The following is a 19,037-nucleotide window of genomic DNA, read 5'->3' as shown; positions in this document are numbered from 1 at the left end:
GCAGCCGCGGCGCGGAGGAGGGGCACGGCACGGCACGGCGAGGCTGGCATCCTCCGAGCACCGGCTCTCCCGGCGGCACCCGGGGAAACCTTCCCCGCCCGGTAGCGGCCGGCGGCGGCGGCAGCTCCGATCGGAGTCGCACAAGCAGCAGCCGCCGCGCAGACCTGCTCGGTGCCCGGGGGGGCTGCGAGGCGGGCGGGGGCCGAGCCGTGCCTGGCGAGGGGATTTGCTGGGTCGTTGGCTGCGCCTGGGGAAAGGCGGGCGGGGGGGGGGGGCTGGCTGCGCCTGGCGATGGGGGATTTGAGAGGGAAGGGGAGGGGGTGGCTGGGCTCGGTGGAGGGGGGGGGGGGACACGACTGGCTGCCGCGACTGCTGGGGACGGCGGCTGTTATTATTGTTATTACTGTTATTGTTATTTTTAGGGGGCGGCGGTGGTGGGAGCGAGGGGGCGTGGGGCGGGCCGCGCTCGGCGGGGGGCGATGTGGAAGGGGGGGCCGCCGGCTGCGCCCGCGGAGGGGGCATGAGGTGAGGGCGGTGGGAGAAGCGTCTCCTGTTTCTAATAAAGGAAACGACTTTTATTGAACGATAAATGCAGGGGAACGAAAGTCGTGTGGGTGCGCCTGGTGGGGGCGAATGATTTGGCGGAGGAGCGGGGGGAGGCGGCTGCCGGTGCCGGCTCGGGGTGTTCGGGGCGGGGGGCGCGCAGCGGCGAGGCGGCCCCGGCTGCTCCTGCCCGGGGGGGACCTCGGGGAGGGGGCGTTGGCCGCCCCGGTGGAAGGGGGCGAGGGCTGCCCGTGTTCGTGGGGGGGCCGGAGGGGGGGGGAGAGCGGGATGCTCGCGGTGGGGGGTCCGGAGGGAGGGGGGGCGTAGGCCGCGGGGTGGTGCCGCCTGCCCCTCTCGGGCAGGGGGGGCTGAGGGGGAGGTGTCGGCTGCGCCTTGCCAGTTGGGATTTGATAGGGGCGGTAGGAGACACGTCTCCTGTTTCTAATAAAGGAATCGGCTTTTATTGAAGGATAAATGCAGAGAACCAAAGTCGTGTGGGCTGCAGCCGCCGAGCTTCGTTAGCTGCCGATGTGACTGTGAAGATAAAACGCTCCACAATAACTCGAGCGCGAAGAGCGCCGAGGATGGGGACGCGCACGCCCCGCCGGCCCCGGGCCCCGGCCCCGGCCGCGGTCCCGGCCCCGGGCCCCGGCCCTCCGCCCCCGCCGTGCCCCGCGCCCTCGGCCCGGCCCCGCGGCGGAAGGTGCCTGGGGAGCCTCAGACCGTGCTAACGGCTCGGCCTTGGGACTTCGCCAAGTTTCTCTGACTTAGGGGAACTCTGGGGATGAGTAATCGCGCCAGGCTAGGGTTTGGGAGGGTGGGTATTTTTTTTTTTTTTTTCGCTCGCTCGCTCTCTTCTTCTTTTTTCCCCTTGTCATCAGCTGCTGACCCACTCACTTCGAGAGCACGGCACCGACGCGTTTCTGAGAAGGGCGGCGGGAGGACATGGGGGATGCGGCGAGCCTGGGGAAGCCCCCCTCCACCGGCTCCGCTCCGGCCCCGAGCACGTCGGGACTGCGCGGGGTCCCCGCTATCCTGGCTCCCGTGCGGGGCCCTGGATGTGGCTTTGCCGGGGGACGAGGGGACGCCCGCCCGCCCACGCCACACACACTCCGCTGCCTCGCGTGGAGGCCCGTGAGAAGGTTTCCCAGGGCGACGAGGACACGGGGCGGCCGCGCCTTGCCCTCGGGGAGGTGTCGGGAAACCTTTTCTACTCGGCATCTCGCCTTATCGCAGGTGGCGACGGCTGAAGGACGGGAGGGGGAAACTCCGGGCCTGGGGGGGAGGCCCCCGGGGACGGGGAAGCAGCGCCTAGCCCCGGCCGTGGCCGTGGCGGGCGTGGGCGCGCCGAGCCCCGCTGCCCGGCGGCCGGGGAGGAGCGATGCCCGCATCCTGCCCGCGGGCCCCGGGGCGGGCGCGGCGGGGCCTTGCCCGGTGCCGCGGAGGGCAGGGCCAGCGCCGTGTGCGCTGGGCGCCGTGCCCGCCCGCGGCCGCCGCCTCTGCCTGCCGGGCGGCGGGGCGCGGGGGCGGCCGCGGGGTAGGAAGCGGCCGGGGGGGCTCGGGGAGGGGGAGGAAGCAGAAGCGACTCGACGCCGAGCGCGGCAGCGGCTCCTGCAGCTCGGCGGGGGGCAGGCCGGGGGGGAGCATCGCCGCCCCCTCCTGCAGCCCCGCCGCCCCGATGCCGTCGGGGGTGCTGCTGCGAAACGACCTGGAAAAGGCAGCCCGGCTCTCGTTCTGCCTCACCCGCCGCCTCCTGTGGTGCCGGCGTGGGGCTCTCCCCAGCGCAGCTCCCTGCCCGCTTTACGGGCAGCGAGGGGTCGGTAAGGCGGCCCGCGTCCCCCGCCTGCCACGGGGGCGGCGGGCGGGCAGGGCCGGGGAGCGCGGCGGAGCGGGGAGCGCCGCCGCTCTCGGCGCCTGGCAGGTTTCAATCCCCTGATTACCTGCGTGATTCGGCTTCCGAGAGGCGCGCTGGGAAGCGGCTGCTGCCCTGGTTTGGGTACCGCGGCGGCGGGGGGGGGACACGGGGACGACGACGTAGGGAGATGAAGTGAGGACGGGGTTTTAAATGGCATTTCTGAACGGAAAATACTTTTATTTTCCCTTGTTTTTTTGAAGCTCCTTTCGAAATGAACATTTTCTGCGATAAGAGGTGACCGATCAGAATCGCTGGGGGGAGGTTGTAAGCAGACGTTTTGCCCCAGCTTACTGTTATCTTATCTTTCACACTTGCAGGGCGAAAAAGTGGCTTATCTTTATACCCACCCCCCTCTCGCCTTAATTGCTAAAAACACTGTGAAGTGTTAAGTACAGGACTAAAGAATCTCTCCGCGTGTCTGCCATGCGAGTGAAACGGGGGGGGGGGGGGGGAAGGATCCGATTTGAAAAATTAGGGGCTTTTCTCTGGAAAAGTACACACGTGTACACACCGAGAGCCCCTCCCTGCCCCCGCTCCGCTGCCGCTTTGATGTTGCAGGCTCTCGTTTCATATGTATGCACCGCGGCGAGCCACCCGCCGCTGCCGGGCTTCCAGCCGGGACGCAAATCCCGCTCCGCACGCCGGCGAGGCCCGGGGCCGCGCCGCGGGGCGCGGGCGCGGAGGGCGGCGGAGGCCTCCGCTGTCACCTCTGGGGCGGAGTGAATAACCCCAGTGTTTATGAACCCCGGCGCGGAATTGGTATTCAAGCGCCGAGCCACGGCATCGTCTCCTCGCTTTCTCTCCCCACCCCCTGCGAAACAAAACACAACACAAAAACAAAACCAGAAGGAGGACGGAGGTGATTCATCGACTGTATCCAATTATTAACATACAAGCTGTAGTCTGCACAAACACACCTTCAATCCATGGCGGTTCCCCCGGCCGCCGTATTATATTTAAACTCGGGAGCCGGGTGGCTGCCGTGCCTCTCCGCCGAGCCGCCGCTCCTCCCAGGCCGCCGAGGGCCGGGGCCGGGGCGCAGCCCGCGCCCCCCGGCACTGGGGGACCCCCACCGGGAAAAGGGGGGGGCAGCCCCCGGCTCCCGCGCATCCCCTTCAAAGGCGAAGGCTCAACCTCGCCCGCGCCGCTCTCCGGCCGGGGCCGGGGTTTTGTCTGGCCCCGGCCCCCGTCCTCCCCCGGCGCCCTCCCCGCCGCGCCGCCCGCTGCCCCCCTCCGGGCTGGGGGGAGGCGAGGAGAGCGGCAACCTCGCCGGCGCTATTTTTACTCCTCTCCAGACTTGTGCGGCGCACGCCCCCTCCCCTGCAGGGCCTTGCCTGGCGGCTGCATCTCCCCGCTGGCAGGAGCGGCCGGGGCCGCCGGCGGCCCTCCCCTCACCTCCTCCTGCCCGCCCGGGCCGCCCGCCCCGCCACCGGCAGGGCCCGGCCCCTGGGCCCGGGGCAGCGCCCCGCAGCAGCCCGCTGCCCGAGGGGACGGGGCGGGGGCGGCCGGGGACACACGCACACACACAGGCGCGCCGCAAGCAGACAAAATGGCCGAGGTATGCGAGTGGGAGAGGTGGAGGGGGCAGCTCGCAGCCAGCCTGCCCTCCTCCTGCAGCCGGGCTGCCGCCCCCCTTCCCCAGCCCGGGGCAGGGGCCGTCCCTCCGGCCCGTCCCCCCGCGGCCGCCCCGGCGGGCTCGGCGCTGCGCCTTCCCCACCGAGCTGTGCCCGGGCCCGGCGAGCGCTTCCCCCGGCCGCGGCGGCTGCCGGCCCCGGGGCGGCGGTCGGCAGGCCGAGCTTCCCGGCTGGAGGCTGGCCGAGACGTGCGTCTGTTTGTCTGCCCGTCTCTCCCGGGCTCTCCGCTCCGAGCGGCAAAGGGGGACCCGGAGGACCGCGGGCATCTCCGCTCTTCTGTGGAGCGGGGAAAGGGTGCGGAGCAAAGCGAAGACAACCGGAGAGATTTGTCATTCGCCTTTGTAAGAAAGATAGCGGCGCTTAGTCCGTGAACCGAGCGCGTCTCGGGCTTTTCTGGGGAGAGGGAGAGAAAATAATGGATCTCCTGTCAACAGAGTAGCCCTGAACTACGAAGTAAAATTATAGTACTTCTGCTATGCAAAACCCCCTTGATTGCACGGGGAGTTTGCGTGGCGGTGTAACAATATGCTGGCACCGTGTCAGGTCTGAAAGCGCTGCAGACCCTGTATAACGCCAATTGAGGCTTGTCTTGTTTTGTTATTCAGATTTCTACACTTCCATTAAAAACAGCCTTACAATAAGCAATGATAAAGGTCTGATTTAAGACACACTCAAGCAGGGCAATTCAGAGCTTAGGACAGTGATCTGTTATTTATAGGCTTTTCCTAGCACTCATCACCAGGCTGGCTGAGCACCTCGCTCGCATTAATTCATTTTACCTTCGCCTCCCCTCTCTCTCTCTCGTTTCGCCTGCCCGGGCGACCCGCGGGCTCCGGTGGCCGTTCGGTGGCCGGGAGAGCGGGGCGAGGAGGGGGCTGGGTGCCCGGCCTCGCCGCTCCTGCCGTTTAACCCCCAACTTTCTGAGGTGCGCGGGCCGGGGGCGGAGGAGGAGGGGGGCAAAGCTTCTAATTAGAGGCGGCGCTGGAGGTAAATGAGAGCCGGCGTAAAGCCATCCCACTTGGAAGCCTCCTGCGAGAAGCCCATTCTGCCATTAACAATGGATTTGTCTTTACGAGGAGGTTAAGTACTTAGCATTATCGGAGCAGCCGTTTTTTTGCGAGCGCATCCTCGCCTGGCTCCGCAGCGGCCGCGGCGGCAGCAGCAGCGCGGAGCCCCGAGCATCTCCGCCGAGCCCCCCCTCCGCTCCCGGGGGGGAGAGAGCAATGTGCAGCGGCCTGACCCGCGGGTCAGCTCCCTCCGGGGCCTGTGGGAAGGGGGGGAGAAGCGGCCCGGTAATCCGCGAAGGCGAGAGCATGCTCTGAATTTCCCGGGGTTAGCTCGGCGGTACCCGCGGCAGGGGAAGGTGGCGCGGCGCGCAGCCGGGCCGAGCCAGGCCGCGGGAGGAGCGAACTGAAGCCCCAATGTCTTCGCCGGGAGCCGCCAGCCTCCCGCTGCAAAGCTCGGGGACCCGGGGAACAAAAAAGGCACAGAGGCGAACAAGCGCGGGTCTGTTCCTCCCCGCCACGGAGGAAACTGCGTTCACAAAGAAAGAAAGTTTAACTACGGTTAAAAATAAAAGTGGAGCGAGTTTACCCCGAGATAACTTGAAGTCATTAGTTAAAGGAAAAAAAAAAAAAAACCAAACCCAAGCCAGCCCCAACCACCCAGCCCCACGCTGTAGGCGCACACATGTGATCCGGAGTTTGCAGCCCCGGGAGAGGGAAGCGGGCGGCTGCTGTGCTGCGAGTGCGGGCCGGCGGCACCGCAGGTCCGGACCTGCGGGGAGAGACAAAGCCCGGACCGATGCAGCCCTGAAGCCGCGGCTGCGGCCACCTCGCCGGGAGACGGGCTAGTTCTGCTTTCCTACCGAAAGAAGCAATTTTAATGAGGTTTTCCCTAGGAAAGGGGGAAAAAAAAAGCCCGAACCAACAGAGGCCTTTCCTCCAGCTGTGTGCCTGTAACTCACGTGTGTTCAGTCTAATAACTTTTAATGTCTAGCCCTAAAACATCTTTATAAAAAATAGCTTTACAGCGTAATAGGCCAGGTGTCCTTCTGCTTGTTATCGGAGATTAAAAAAACGTGTGGGAGCCTTTTCAGATGCGTGGCCCGCCGCGCCGGGAATAAGCCCGGCGGCTGCCCGGGGCCGTGCGTCCTGCCGGCCGGCACCCCGGGACCGCAGCCCGGCCGCCGCTGCTGCTCGGCGGCTCCCCGGGCTCCCCTGCGAGGAAGCCGAGCGGTGCGGCTGGAGTTTCGGGTTTCAGCCGGTGGGTATTTCACTTCTGCTTTGAGACGGGGCGAGTTTTTTAAGAGAGACGTAGCGAAAACCCAAAGCCCCGTGATGGCAGTTTCATGAAATGCCAACCCCTCTGGCCGTGACCCGGCTGCGGGCGTGTGCTCTCTGCGTCCCCCTCCCCGAACATCTGGCGACCCCCGCTTTTTTTCCAGACGTGGCTTAGATTCTCGATTAAAAACTTCTGGATTTTTTGGGGGGGGGGGGGGGGGCTTTGGTAGGGACAACTTTGGGGAACTCGTGCTTTTCCATCTCCAGAGATAAGCAGCGGCGGCGGCGAGCAGGCAGGCAGCCCCGGCAGTCCTGCTCTGGCGCTGAATCCTCACCGCCCTGCTTGCTGCTTGCGCGCCCTCGGCGAGCAAAGCTTTCGCAGCTCGCAGCGTCTCCGCAGCCTTTTCGCGCAGGGTCTTGGACGTGGCGATTAAAAATCCTCTCCCCCGCCCCCCCGTCCCCCGGGGCGAGCTGTCCGCGTTAATCGCCTGGCGTTTGGCTGGCAGTCGCTCCCACACGGAGCGGCGGCGGCGGCGAGAAAGGGGCTCGATGCGGCGGAGCCGGCGACGCTGAGGTGGCAAAACTCCCCGCTTCCCCGGGAAGGCGCCGGGCGGTGCGGGGGAGCTGCGGGGCCCTGCGGCCGGGGCCGCCCCGGGGCCGGCCCGGGAGCCTCCACGCCGCGGGACCAAACCGGAGAGTATCGGCGGGGATGGGCCGTGATGAACGTGAAATTTACGAGTCGAGCTCGCCGAGCCAAAAGTTGCCTTGCCAAAGTAAATAGATGCAGCCGATAACTACCAACCCGGAGATTAAAGGGCTCCTCAACCCGGGCAGAAATCTTAAAGCAGCCGTAGAAATGCCGGCGAGGGAAACGGCGCTTCAGTCGCCACCCCACCCCGGGTTGCCACACCGCTCACACGCGGTAAAAACCGCGTTAAGGGCTGCCAAAGCCGGATCAGGCGAAAACGCGCCTTAATAAGCCTCCCCCCGGCCCCCCCGCCCCGCGCAATGCAGACGTTGACAAACGAGCGGCTTTTTTTCCATCCCGACTCAGAGCTCGGAGAAGGGGACCGGAGGGAAAGCGCAAATCAGCGCGGCCGAGCCGCGGACCACGCGAAGTTGGGGGCGGCGGGTGGGACCGGAGAGGGGCCCCGGGGCAGGGGGTGGGGGGAACCCCCCTCCACGGGTGCGAGGGAGGGTGCGAGCGAGAGGGTCCGTGCGCGCTGTGACCCGTGGGGGGGGTCAGGACGGCTGCCAGCCCTCGGCGGGTCCCTGGGGCGGCAGGGATGCCCTTGCGCGACGGGGGGAACCCGGAGGCGGCGGGTCTGGGCGGGGGCGCGGGGGGCAGCGCCCGGGGGGGCCCAGGCTGTGGCGGGGCGCGCCGGCGGGAGCGGGGCGGCAGGGCCGGGGGCGTACGGCGGAGGGGCCGAGGGCGAGCGGGGCGGCGGGGGGCGGCAGCGCGGCGCGACCCGCCGCGGAGCCTCGCAGCGATGTCTGGCAGCGCCGCCGCCGCCGCCGCCGGGGTTTTGACAGCTTGGCGGAGCGGAGTGAGCGGAGCTTTATGGTAATTGCGGTTCTCCACTGGCCTTCTGGGTAGCGAGCGAGGGGAGTATCGGCGGGGCGGCGGGGGGGGGCGGCTTTCCTCTCCCTGCCGGCCGGGGAGCGCGGAGTCCCCCCGGGGCGCCGCAGCTTGGCAGCGACCTGTGCCAGGCGGGGGGAGCGGGCCGGGCCAGGCGAGGGGCCGGCGGCGCGGCGAGGGGGGGCAAATCAATTAGTCAGGGCAAAGGCGGGGGGGGAGCGGGCGAGCGGCCGGGCGAGCCCTGCCTGGGCAGGGAAACGCAGCCAGGGGAGGGGGAAACTTGCAGAGGGAAAAAGCGGTGGCGGCGCTGCTGCTGCCGCTGCTGCCGCTGCTGCTGGCGGCGGCTCCCTCGGTGCAGCGCCTGCCCGGGGGGAGGGGAAGGGAGGGGAGGCGGCGGCTGGAGGAGGAGGAGGAGGAGGAGGAGGAGGAGGGAGAGAGGGAGGGGGGATGCGAGGGGAGCGCAGCGTGCAGCAGACGGAGCCCGGTCTCCCAGCGGCAAGGTGAGGAAGAGCGGCTTTCCCGGCGGACTAAAGGGGGGGGGGGGGGGAAGAGGAAGAAAAAAGAGAGAGAGAGAGGAGGAGAAGAGGAGGAGGAGAATTAAATCCCCAGCCACACACACACAAAGCCGCGGCGGCCAGGGCACGGGAGACGGCGGCGCGGGCGAGATGTGGGGAGCGCCGCGCTCGCCAGCGCAGGAACTTCGCCCGGAGCAAGCCAGCAACATGGCGCTGCCAAACCAGAGCCGGCAGCCGGAATGAGCATCGCGGGCTGCCGCTCCCGCTCCCGCCGCTGAGCCCAGCCGAGCCGAGGAGCAAAGCCCTTCCCGCGGGCACCTGCCCCGTCGGCGCAGGCGGCGGCCGCGCTCCGGCCCCCCCCGCCCCGCTCCCTGCAGCTCCCTGCCTTCCCGCACTCCTTCCCCGGCCCGCCCGCGCCGGAGCAAGCCGCGGCACACGCACCCACGGAGAGGGGGAAGGGGATCGGGAAACTTTTCTCACACCCCCCCGCCGGGGCTGCCCTTCCCGGGAGAGCAGCGGGGGGAAGCGACGGTGTGGGAACCCGCGGCTGGGACCGCGCACGCCGCAGCCCGGCGGCGCGGCAGGAAGGTCAGTGCTCCGCTCCGCGAACAGCTCCCGTGCGGAAGCGCCGCCGCCGCCGCCGGGTCCCGCGGCGACCGGGGGCCTCCCCTGGCTCCGCCGCGGGGACGGCAGCGCGGCGGCGCGGCCGAAAGTTACGGCGCGGGGTGGCGGGGGGGAGAGGGGTCTCCCGGTGCGGCTCCGGGGCTGCGGCGGGGAAGTTTGGAGGCAGTTGGTTGTGAGGATGCCTGTTCGGGGCGGCGGGGGGGGGGGGGGGGGGGGGGAAGCTGCCGGTCGCGCTGTCGGCTCCGGTGCGCCTGTGTGTGTGGGGGGTTGGCGGTGGCGGTGGTGTTCCCGCCGTCTCGCACTTTGCGATCGGGAAGGCGCCGGGGCAGCGGCGCGGTGCGGGGCTCCGGGGCTCCCGCGCCGGGCGGGCCGGGGCTCGGCGCTCCCCGCCGAGAGCGGCGGGCGGTCCGGGGGCGGCGGGCAGGTGAGCGGCGGGGAGAGCCCGCTGCGGGCTGCCTTCCCCCCGCCGGGAGAGCCCGGGGCACGGCTCCCCCCCCGTCCCCCCCGTTCCCCCGCCCCGGCGGGGCGGGCGCCGCCGCGCACGTGGGGCAGGGCGGCCCGGGGCTTTCCCCTGCGCGGAGCGGCGCTGGCGTGAGGTCCGGCGTGACACGGAAGTTTAGTCAGCCCCAAAATGCAGTTTGGAGAGGGAGCCGGAGGGAGGCTCGGGGCTCGCCATCAAAGGGCCGGCCGGAGGGGGACGGCCGGGCGGGGAGGCAGCGGGGGCTGCTGCTTTGTGAAGCCGGGGCCAAGTGGGGCGGCTCTGCGCAGCATATGAGGCATGCATTTGATGTTCGCGGAGCGAGTCCGGGGGCGAGGGCTGCGGAGCGTTCACGTTCCTCTTTCTTTCTCGATGTGTGTGTGTGTTGTGTGTGCTTTTTTTTTTTTTTTCTTTCCCCTTTCCTCCCTCTCTCGTTTCCGCGATGTCTGTCGGATCCCGGCTTTGCTGATCGCGGAGGGGGCGAGGGGGAGGCGAAGAGCACCTCCCTCTCTCCCCCGACAAAAAAAAAAAAAAAAAAAAAAAAAAGGGCAAGCCCCGATCGTAGTGAGCGGTGTAAAACTGACAAAGTGTGAGGACTGGCTTTAATGGTATCGCCTCGGAGCTCCTCGCAGCATTAATTCCCACTAATGAATCTTTTCCAGAAACTCCGTTCATTGCTTTCATCTGCTCTGTGGAGCCTGCAGCTTTTGTATTCGTGTTTGTATTAAAAGGGGGGGGGGGGCGGGGAGAGGAGAGCCCAGCCCGCACCACGCAGCCCCGTAGCAAAGCCCGGATTTTCCAAAGGTTTCTATTAACTTTTTCTCCCCCCCCCCCCCTCCCGGTGGCCCTGCCGCGGGGGGCGGCCGGGGAGAGCCGTGCCCCGCCAAGGGCCGCTTGGGAACAAAGCTGGGGGCGAGCGCGGGCGGTGCGGGGTCTCCGGCCGCCGCTCCCGCCCGCTTTCCTCCCCGAGACGCGGGAGCTCGCCTGGCTGTCTGTCTGTCTGGAGCCCGGTGCCGTCGCGCTTGCGACACACCGATTCGTTTCCTTTCGGTTCTGCTGCCGGAGCCGCTGGGTGGTTGTTTTTTTTTTTTTTTCTTCTTTCCTTTCTTTTTTTCTTCCCGAGAGGTAGCCAGCGCAGCGCTCACCCTAATTGCTTTTAGGAGGATTAGGAGCAAATTCCTCCCCCCCGCCCCCCGGTTGCCTTCGCGCGCCGGGGTTGCAGTTTATCCCTGGTGCAGTTCTTTGAATTGCTGTCACAAATAGGTGACTCAGAGTTAATTAGGAAGTATGCACCGGATCAATGGGCTGCACAGCTCATTAGTTATTCCCCAGCCTTTTGCAGCGTTGGACCTCCGGCTCCTCGCCCCGTATATACCTCTTTAATACGCAACCCGGAGGGCTGGCAGGGACCAGGGAGCACTTCGGGTGAGGGGGGGGGAGGCTGGGTGCGAAGGGGCGTGATGAATACGGACATTGAAGTTTCCAGGTTGGAAGGATGCGTGTGGACGAGCGGCCGGGTCCCCTCTTGCTCTTCCCCCCCCCCGCCCGCCCCAGCCCCTCCCGCCCCGGGTATCCCCAAACCTGCCTCCCCGCACGGGTGGGGAGGGCCCTCGCCCGCCCCGAGGTCGGAGGGACGAGCCCGGAATGTTACCAAAAACAAACAGGCACCAAAAAAAAAAAAAAAAAAGTGTGTGTGTGTTTATTGGAGCGTACGCTGAGAGAGCAGACAAAATCTCATTTGTCAGGCATGAAGGTGGGCTGTGTGGAAGGCTATAAATATACCGGGGAGGATTGTATCGCGGTCACTTTTCTGTTCTTCGCCATTTCTAAGGTGAGTGGTGGAGGCTGAGGGACCGGGCAGGGGCTTCTCCTGGTATTGTTTGTCCGTCTGTGATAGATCGGTCTAGACAGCCGCTCAGGCTCCCTGCGAGCTCAGGAACCGGAGCCTGAAAGGGAGAGTGGGGGAGTCGGAGAGGAAAAGGTCACCGCGATATTTTTTCTTTTTTTTTCTTTTTTTTCTTTTCTCTCTCTCTCTCTCTCTCTTTTTTTTTTTTTTTTTTTTTTTGGTGGCAATGGTTGGTAACCCTGTAAGCCGAGCGGGGATCGCGGCCGGCTGCTCTGGCCTGGAGGGATGCGGGGAGCAGCAGCAGCGGTCGCAGGGATGCTGCCGGGGCGGGGGGGCCGGGGCAGCGCGCCCCGGGCCCCGGCGCGGCCCCGTCCATCGAACGGCTTTGTGAGAGCAGTTTCCCACAACAGGAAAAGAGTTCACAAGGCGAGCGCCAGATTATTTCGTTCCCAGGAGTTTCCTCTCTCTGGAAACTCCGAGGAGTGCTTGGAGCCGGGGTCGGGCGGCCGCCGGGCCGGGGAAGCCGCTGCAGCCCCTCGGGCTCAGCGGGACCCCGGGGCGAGGGGTGGCCGGGTGGGCGAGCCCCAGCGGCGGGGTGTCCCCCCCCCGGCGGCTCTTTGCCTCCCCCGGCCCCGCCGTGCCCCCCCCCCCGTTCCCACGGGCTGCAGTGGAAACCCGGCAGCGGAGGTTCCCGGCCCCGGGGGGGGGAGCGAGTTTCCGCGGCCGCCTTGGGGTCCCGCCAACTTCTCCCCCTGGCAGCTCAGAGCCCTTCGCCCCACGGGGCCATGGCGTGCTGACAGCGCAGGGCAGCCCACGGCTTGTGTCTCTGCAGGCAGAAGCCAGGCATACCTGCCTTGGGGTGTCTGGAAGCCCACGGGGGGCACGGAGACCTCGTGGAGCGCAAGGGCAGGCAGAGAGCAGGGTCTGTGTTGGGGCTCGAGTGGGTTGGGGGGTTATTTGCAGCCGCTGCGTGCGTGGGTGCTTCCTTTTGTACTGAGACGGCCTCGGTAGATGCGATGCGATCGTGGCGTGCAAGCCTGGGCGGTACAGATTAAAAGCAGTTAAGGCTTTCGAGCGATAGATAAAAGCTGGTTTTGTTGGATTCGTCTGCAGCGCAGACCATTCCCATTCCTCTTTGTCTGAGCCCTGGTTCCGGGCGCTACAGCCTTATTGGAAATGCTCCCGAGCAGTCCGCGCAGCCAGGGCAGCAGGCAGCTCAGCGCTTATTTACACGTCACATCTAAATACATCTCTAATTAGATAGAAGCAACGCCGGAAATGGCAGATTTGTTGCATATCTAATAGAGACCAGTGCAAACAGACTCAGCAGGGTTTCCCTCTCTTCCCCCCCCCTAAAAAAAAAAAAAAAGACCAGCAGGACCAAGCTAGTAATCTCCAACCGAACGGCAATGACTTCTCCCATTTGAGTGCATTATGAACCACACTGGCGAATGTCTCTATTCCAATATTTAAAGCAATACTTAGGATGTGTGAACCGAATGCCCAAATATGGACTGGGTCTTGAAACAATACTGGTGCCTTGGCTTTATTCCTGCGCTGGTGGACAACCCAGGCTCCGTGTCACGCGCTGTATCTGCCTTTACCAGCATGTGCCGAGCGCTGCAGCTTCTCAGGCGGTTCGAAATTGTCGTCCCTTTTCCCTCCTCTTCCCCCACCCCATGATAATTCACTTTTTTTAAGGTTGGTAAAGAAGCCAAGGTCCCCTAACAGGGATGCCAGAGGCAAGGCAACTGAGCTCCAGGGGCTCCTGTACGGTCTGCGCAAGCAAACTTTGTGGATCTGTGCAGCTGCGAGACCACACAAAGTTGTTGACATGCTTTCGGGTCTCCGTTTGCAGAGAAAATGGACCCAGGCCACCACAGCCCAAAATAATGAGTGCTGCGCATACCAAAGTAGTCTTAGCGCTCTGTGGCTGTCGTTTAAACCATCTCTCAGCTTTGACTGGCGACTGGCCCCCGCAAAGATGGGCGAAAGGCCTGCTCCAGCTCAGGTCGTAGCTCTAGCAGCCACGTTGCCCGGGGAGTAAATGCGGCTCGGAGTAAATTCGTGCTCGGCACGGAGGAGAAGCGGGCTCTGATTTCTGCGCGTCTTGACAAGGGTGTGGGCTTTTGCTGGGACTCTGCAGCGTAGTTGGGTTGCACAGGTGATACGCGATACGCTGTCTTTCCCCCGAACACCGCAATAGATCACGTTTTAGTGCGGGCTTAGAAAGAACAGCATGAAGCCGGGATTAATACTTCCTCCTTAGGCTGGTGTCGCTTTGGAAATAATTGATGGCCAGAGCGGGCCTGCTCCTCTCTTTCTTGGTTTTGCAATAACCTGAGCAGCGGAGGCGAGCGGGCTGGCGGGGAGAGCTGGGCTAACCCCCCCGTAACTGCGCCGAGCAGCTCTCGCCGGCTGCCTGCGTGCGTGCAGCAGGCAGCGCGGAGGCCCGGGCTGCAGGCAGGGGGAGTTCCCCTGGCCCTGAGCAGCTCCCGTTAATCCTCCTGTCCTTTCGGGGAACGGGCTCACGGCGGTCGCCGCTCCCGAGCGAGCGACCTTTCTCTCCGGCCCGACGCGCTCAGTCCCGAGGCTGCGGCGGGCAGGGGGGCTCTCCCCGGGGAGTGCCTCTTTCGTGGGGCTTTCTCCGGAGCGGGCAGCCAGCGCTCCTTTGAATGGCCGGGCGGACGAGGTGGGGACGGAAAGGAGGAGGCCAAGAACTCGTCGCAAATGTGGATTTAGGAAAGTTCTGCTGCTTTCCAGCAGGGAATTCATTTTTCCTCGTTTGCTGGACAGCAGTTCTTGGCCGAGCGGAGATTTTTTTTTCCCCTCCTCTCTCCCACCGCTGGAAAAGTTAGCGAGTGAGAGCACGCTTCAGTACCTGCCCGCCCATTTTCCTTAACCGTTGTCTGAATTATTTGGGACTTTCCCTCCGCACTCAAGCGCTCCTCGCACCCCAAACCGGCCTCATGAGCTAATAAGATTCGGTGCCGTGTGATTAGACATGCAAGGAAGTCCGCTTGGAGAAGATCCTGACAGCATGAAATATAATTTGTGATCTGAAAGACAGTTTCCAGTATAATCTCATTATGCACCACAGACTCCCGGTGTTATTTTGTAGAAGGCGGACAATGATCAATTTACATTGACCTGGGGCTGGGCGAGCTTTTAGATGGTAATTGCCATATTGATTTGCATGCAAAAAGACGACCTGCTAAAATTAAAGACCGGAAGCTAAATTAAACTAAATTTATTGTCTAGGTGCAAACTGAAAGACTTGTTAAAGTCTAGGGTGGACTTGGAAAGCTATGAAATTCAGAGAAAAATGATTCTCGTCCCGATCGCTCCGGAAAATGAATCTACATGACGGGGACCGGGGCTGCAAAGACCCCATTGTGAGCGGAGGCACACAAGCCGGGGCTGTTCCGTGTAAGCCCCGACTCTCTAAACAATCGGAGAATAAAATATCTCCTCTGTCCAATGAAAATCTCGGCCTGAATGTTGGGATTGTCGTGCTAAGGAAAACAAAGCTTTATTTGGATAAGACAATTAAAGTGGAAAGCGCAGAATCCACCAGCCACACTGGGAATGGCTCGTATAAAGAGCTGAGTGTGTTCAATAGAGCGCTGGGGAAAGGGGGAGGCTCTGGGCCGTGCTCCGTGGCCAAGCCCGCACCGGGAAAGCCTGGCATTGTGCTTCCTCGGCCTGCTCCTCGGCCAGGAGGGGCCGGAGCGCTCCCAGCCACACGCGCTCTCCTTGCCGCAGCTCCCCAAGCGATCTCCCACGGCCCGGGGCTGCAGCGGGGCAGCTCTGCGGCGGGGTCGTTCCCCGTGCACCTCCAGACGGCCTGCGGTGGGTCGCAGCGTGCCAGCCTGCCTGTTCTTTTCCAGGGCGCGTTTTGCTTTTCATTTTCAGCTGGAGTAGCTCTCCCTCTTAGCCCAGGTGTTCATTTAACGCTCGGGAATACCTCACCTAGGGGCCTCAGTATTTGCATATTACAAAGCATTTGGGCCTGTATCCTCGGTTGCAAAAGTCAGATCTCCTCCTCCACGGGAGTATCGGAGTAGCTGGCGCCTGGCGCAGTTGATAGCAGAGAGAAGTACGCCCATACTTGCACAGGCAGCAGACCCCGCGCCTGGGGCAGCCCGACGGCTGTCCCTGTGCTTGCGTGGGCCGGGTGCCGTGAGGCTGCTGCTCCCTCACCCGCTGCTGCCTGTCCCCCAGGCTCCCCAGGAGCGGGGCGGCATTGCAGCCGGGGCTCTCCTGGAGCGGGTGGGAGAGCTCTGCGGGGCTCCTTTAGCCACTGCTTGAGTATGGCATTTGCGCGGGGTGGCAGGTAGGGACAGAGAAGTGAAATCAAAGCCGGAGGGGCGTATTCTTGGCTCTCCTTGAAATTCACAGAGAACTCGCTAATGGCACGAGAAAGGGTGGGCTGAGCTCCTCTTCTTTCTAAGTGTAAATTCCCTCCCTGAGCCAAACTTTCTCCATGTGAAAGCTCCTGGCTATGGAGAGATCCTACAGGGATCCCTGATCCCCGGGCAATCCCCTTTGCTCCCACGCCCCGGCGTGCTGGGTTGTGTGCTAAGCCTCTCCGGCTTGCCCGCGGCAGTAGGAGGTTGAGCTGGGCGTTGGGGGAAGCCCTTCCCACAGGCTGCGGTCCCCCCGGCTCACCTTGCTCTGGCCTGGTCGTGCTCCCCGCGCAGTGTTTTCCTTTCCTGCCGTTTCAGTAGTCAAGCACAAAGTGGCTTAGCAAAGCCCCGTGCAGAATTAAGCGGCCCGGTGCAAAGTTATGCCGAGCTCCGCCTGGAGGACTCGGTTGCCTTCTCCCGGCAGACCTCCCGTGCCGTGCCGTGCTTTGCCATGCCAGGGCCAGCAGGCAGGGCTGGATGCTTCCCGGGGTCTCCACGCAGCGGTGGGCGAGGAGAGAAGTAGCTCTGGCTAAAGTGGTGAGTGGCAGGGGAAGCCGGAACAACACTTGCAAGCAGGAAGTGATCTCCCGGGGTAAGCGTTTTAATGGAAGTGTAACCTGGCATTGCACAAAAACCCAACCCAGGGCGGCTGCTGCCAGCTGGGGAGGATGCAGGGCTCGGGGAGGTGCGTGGGAGGCTGTGCCGCGCCGTGCTGTGCCGTGCCAGGGGCGCCCACGGCAGAGCCGTGCGTGCGGAGCCGGGGGCGGCTGCGGCGCGGCCTGCCCTGAGCAGGCGGCTGAAGGTTGTCTTATTTTAGCTACAGAAATATCTCTCTAGATCCGTTACTGCAAGATCTCGTTTGCAATAAACTGTATTGGCTCTCCTCTTTATACAAATTGCTGGTATGAAAGAAAACCCAGCCTATATGCATGGAGGCAGGCATGAGCTAGTGAGATCAGGTTTCCTACTGAGCTCCCGGAGGAGAAGTCAGCATTTGATTGAAGCTACACTTGGTTCTTGGTTCCCAGGGGACAGCAGCCCTGAAACACGAGAGCCCTCCCTCCTTTTTTTCCCCCCTTCTCTCTCTTCTTCCTCTAAAAGCCTTTGTGCTGAAAGAGCCTCAGTAGGCACGAATCGCCGGTCTCTCACAAGAGTGTGTTGCAGCCTCTGCTGACATTGTTTTGTTAGCAGTGGTTTTTACCAGGCCAGCAGATTTCTAGCTACGTATAGGCAATGAATAGTCGATGCTACTGACCTGCGAATAGGTACTGGCATCATTTGTCGGTGAATCCGATTTGGAAGTCGATTGGAGAGGAATCACGTTGGTGCGAAGCACCTTACCTGCGTGGGGAGCGCTGCCCTTTGGCAGGAGTCGGGCCAAGATGGAGATGCGCTTCCAATAAAATCAGCTATTTCCCCTTGCTGGTGCTGGCTCCCAAACTGCATGTAAGCACCTAGAAAGTGCGCTTCCAGCTCCCGTGGCCTCTTCAAGAGTTTGTGCGGTACACAGATTTCGGAGAAAGTTGTCGTGTCGTGGTTTTCCCTTAGAGGTGCACAATTTGGGTAACGCTAGGAGTCAAACTGGGCGAGGAAAGGCTTCCTCGAGTTGATTTATTTTTCCCTTGCTTCCGTTCAGTAAATTCCACCTCTCCTCTAACTTTGCCGCTGATACAAAAATAAGTAAGGGTGGGGAAGGAGGTACAGGGATTTACACTCGAATTCCAGCTGTGCCCAACAAAGGGCCCGCTGAGAGCCTGCGGCACACTCCTTTGCTGCCAGGCGGTTGTACCGCGAGTGAAGTTGGACTCGTGTTTTAGGTTATTGGTGTTTTTCCCTCTTTTTTTTCCCTTACGAGGGAAAGGGCTGAAGGTGGAAAGGCGGCTCTGCCGGCGGGCTGCGCGGTGGGGCCGGGGCCGCCGCGGGCTTGCGGGGTCATCGCCCGGGGCAGGGCCGGGGGGCGGCCGCGGCGGAGGGGCCCCTCGGCGGGAGGTTTGCTGCGGGAAGGGGTCGGGCGCTGCCGCCGCCGCCGGGCCGGTGCGGGGCGGGGAGCCCGGTGCGGGGAGCCCGGTGCGGGGCGGGGAGCCCGGCCCTCCCGGGGAAGGGCTGCTCGGGGCCGCGCCGCGGGGGCGAGCTCGCCGGCTGCCGCCGCGCAGCTGCCGCCGCGGCTTTCCCGGCTGCTGCGGGGCTCCCCCTCGCCCTTCCCAAAAGCCAAACCGAGAGCCGAGCTCAACTTCTGATAAGGCTTTTCGGCGGGCCGGAGGGCGGGCTGGAAACCCCTCCTCGCTACGGGGGAGAGCCCCGCAGCGCCGGGGACCCCGCGGGCACCGGGCTGGCGGAGCACCGCTCCCCCCCCCCCCCCCGCCCCGGAGCAGCGAGGCTCCGCCTGAGCGACCGCCGGGAACGAGCACGTTTCTGGCCCCGGGGCGGGGGAGGTGGGTAAGAGGGTGTTCCTTGTTTCGAGTAAACCAGCTGCAGTAGTTGATGGTAAAGCAATGAAGGCAGACACAATGCTGCTGTTGTTGGTTTGATCTCTAACTGGGGATTGTTAGTCTGGATTTAACCGTGCGGCGGGGGGGGGGGTGTGTGTGGAGGCGAAGGCTGTTTACAGCCAGTGCAAATAATGTGACAGCTGTTGGAGCGCGAAGAGCCCGCGCCTCGCCGGCACTCGCACACAAAAGCTGTGGCTGCGGCCGGAGCAGCCCCGGGGCCGCCCCGCCGCTCCCGGAGGCACCGCCCGCCGCTGCGGGGCCCGGCGGGGCGGCCCCGGGGCTCGGCGGGCATCCCGGCGGGCATCCCGGCGCCCACCCCGCCTCGCTCCCCTGCCGCCGCCACCGCGGCGTTAAGCCCCGGCTGCCAGGCGGGGAGAAGCCGCTCTCCCCTCCTCTCCCCTTGATTTACAAGCGGAGGGAGGCTGCGGGAGGAGCGGCCGGCTCCGCGCCCGACCCCGGCCGGCTCCGGCGCTGGGAAATCCCTCCCCGCCGGGGGATCGGCGGGCCAGGCGTCCCGGGAGCCCCGCTCCGAGCCGCTGCTGGCCCCGGCCGGGCGCGGTGGCCGGCGGCGGTGTGGGTTGGCTTCCCCAGCACGTGTCGGCGGCGGCGAAGTTGTTGTTGTCTCTGGAGACGGCAGCGAGCAACCCCCGAAAACCTGGACGCGCAGGCACCCCGGGAGCAGGTCCTCGGTGAAAAACGCCTCCTGTGTCAATAGCCCGAGCG

The 19,037-nt window shown here is 64.4% G+C and overlaps 1 protein-coding gene across 6 annotated transcripts in view; it reads left to right on the top strand.

The window, feature by feature from the left end:
• BCOR (BCL6 corepressor) overlaps positions 1-19,037 on the top strand; it is an 82,626-nt gene that overhangs the window by 15,630 nt on the left and 47,959 nt on the right. The window contains exon 1 of one of the 6 annotated variants that reach the window (XM_082337989.1): positions 8,383-8,453. The exons of 4 other annotated variants lie outside the window; for them this stretch is intronic. The gene's annotated coding sequence lies outside the window, so the exon portion shown is untranslated. Of the gene's footprint in view, positions 1-8,382; positions 8,454-8,483; positions 9,057-19,037 lie in introns of those variants that run through there. One more of the 6 variants, XM_082337988.1, reaches the window with a different exon arrangement.

Source organism: Platalea leucorodia (assembly GCF_965183815.1).
Source record: "Platalea leucorodia genome assembly, chromosome: 2".
In the NCBI taxonomy this organism is placed as follows: Eukaryota; Metazoa; Chordata; class Aves; order Pelecaniformes; family Threskiornithidae; genus Platalea; species Platalea leucorodia.
The sequence above is the reverse complement of the archived record's forward strand: the minus strand, read 5'-3'. Positions and strand labels throughout refer to the sequence as shown.